Here is a 2,605-nt window from a genome sequence, read left to right as displayed (position 1 = left end):
GAGAGTCTTCCTCCTTTTCACCGTCTGGCTGCTTTACTGAACATGCTGTCCTTCTCCAGGGACTGGGAGCACGCCCAAAGAACAGGAGATGGTCTCAGCTTCTTTGATTCCAAGGATCAATTTGACTATCCTTCTTCCAATGCACATAGGTTGGTTCTTCTGGCAGTCTATGGAACTTTCGATAGTCTTCTCCAGCACCATCATTCAAATGCATCAATTCTTCTTCGTCTTCCTTTGTCCGGATTCCCCATGTACGCGAGGCTGTTGGAAACAGAATGGATTTGGTCCGGCACAGTGCAGTTTTCCAATTGCCGTCTTTACTTTATAACAGTTTAAGGTCTTTTGCAGCAGATTTGCCCAACAGAATACTATAATAAGCTAGAAACGGTGAGGAAAAAATTCTTCCCTGGAACTAGTCCTGCTAACACCTGGACTTCAATCCAGTGAGGCTCGTTTTAGACATTGGACCTCAAGAATTGTAAGATGATAAATTTGTGTTGCTTTAAGTCTATAATCGCAATTTGTTACAGTAGCAATAAGAAACTCACACACCATTGATTCTCTCCCCCCCACCCCCGCCCCGAGAAAACTCAGCAAATACATTGCCTTGCCCTATTGACTGACGGCATCTTGTCCCTACACCTGGATCCCACTCTTGGCCAGAGGGATGACCCATTCAGTGGGTCATTATGCAAGATGACCCATTTAGTGGGTCATTATGCAAGATGGGCTCATATCTTGCATAATTTTGGAGCATACTACAAGCTAGATTTTATATTTGGTTCTCTGTAGGAATGATCTCAAATCTTTTTTAAAAAAGCACAAAGACAATGGCTCTAGCAGCGGATCTTGGTACTTCCCTTCTGCAACTGTTGGCCAATCCCAAGCTAAAGACACTTCTGGATTTTCCAGTCATCAACTTAGCCAGGCTAACTCTCGAGATCAAGTCAGGACTGCAGGATTGATTAAAGAGTCCTTGTTCAATGGTGGGTTGCATGTGATGCAACCTGGGGAGAAGTTCTACCCAGCCCCACGGGGTCACTATGGGTCAGAGTTAACTTGATGGCAGTAGATGGCAGTGATAGCAGACTTTTGGAGTTCTTGGGTGGTGTAACAGTGAGCATGCCTGGCTATGGGAAAGGATATTTAAGTCTTACCGTAGGTGCTTCATAAGAAAAGTGTGCTGATCCGACTTTGAAAGAATCCATTGAAAACCCTGTAGAATAGATCTACCCTAACACACGTGGTGTCCTCATGAGCTGGAATGGCTTCAATAGCGATTAGTATTGGTTAATGTGTTTTTGGTAAGTGTGGTCAAATCAGTTCTGACTCAGAAAACCTATGCAAAACAGAGGGAAACACTGCTTGGTCTTATGCCACCCTGATAAGTGCTCCTGTGTTTGAGCCCATTGTTGCAGCCTCTGCCAATCCATCTTGCTGCGGAACGCTCTCCCCTTTTCACAGATGCTCCACCAAGCATGACGTCCTTTTGCAAGGACGGCTCCATTCTAATGACATGGCCAAGTAAGTGAGATGAAGTCCCACCAATCACTGCTGCTTCCATAGATTCTCTCTGTACTCCTGTCAAGACAGATTGGCTTGTTCTTCAGGCAGTCCGCTTGGCATTCGATACTCTTAGCCAGTTCCACAATTCAAATGCATTAATTCTTCTCCAATCTCTTACTCATTGTCCAGGTTTCCTATGTAGATGAGCTGAATCAAAAGACTATGATTAGGAGAGACATAATAGTCCGCAAAATGACATCTTTGCTTTTTAACACTTTGAAGGTCTAGGGAAACACATTTGCCCACTGCAGTCAGTCATATGCTGTTGTGACTGCTGCTTCTTGCAGGGACTGCCATTGTGGATCCAAGGAAAATGAAATCCTTCACAACTTCAACTTTTCTCCATTTCCCATAATGTTGCATACTGGCCCAGGGGTGAGGATGTCTGCTTTCTTCACACTGCACCGCATCCCATCCTGAACGCTGCAGTCTTTGCCTTCCATCAGTAAGTGCCTCCAGCCCTCCTCCCTTTTAGTGAGCCAGGTTGCATGCTCTGCATGTCACAGAATGTCCCTTCCTCCAATGCCGACACAGTGTTCATCTTTATACGGTTCATCTTCTCAGGTTATTTGTTCAGCATGCCTTTGCTGATTTTTCAACCACACGATGTTCTCTAGCTCCATTCTGCTGACTAACTCTTGTTCTATGTTCAGGTTCCTACTGAGCACAAGTATGTGTTCTGGTAACATTCTTTACAATGTTACCCATCATTTATTTTTATGAGCAGTACAATCAAATATCTTTGCATGGTCAATAAAATGCAGGTAAGCATCTCTCTGAAGTTCTCTACTTCTGGCCAAGAGCTATCCAATGTTAGCAATAATATTTCTCATTCCAGGTCTTCTACTTCTGAATCTGGCTTGCATGCTTGGCATTTCCCATTTGAAGTACTGCTACAACCGTTTTGGGATCATCATCAGCCAAATTTTACTTGTGTGTGATGTTATGATATTGTTCAATCATTTCCACATTCTGCCAGATCAACCTTGTTTGGAATGGGCACCAAGATGGGACCTCTCCCAGACGGTTGGCCAGATAG

This window comes from Echinops telfairi, unplaced genomic scaffold, assembly GCF_000313985.2.
Source record: "Echinops telfairi isolate 266 unplaced genomic scaffold, ASM31398v2 ScPeMD7_7469;HRSCAF=8507_1, whole genome shotgun sequence".
NCBI classification, from domain to species: Eukaryota; Metazoa; Chordata; class Mammalia; order Afrosoricida; family Tenrecidae; genus Echinops; species Echinops telfairi.
Note: the sequence above shows the minus strand (reverse complement) of the source record.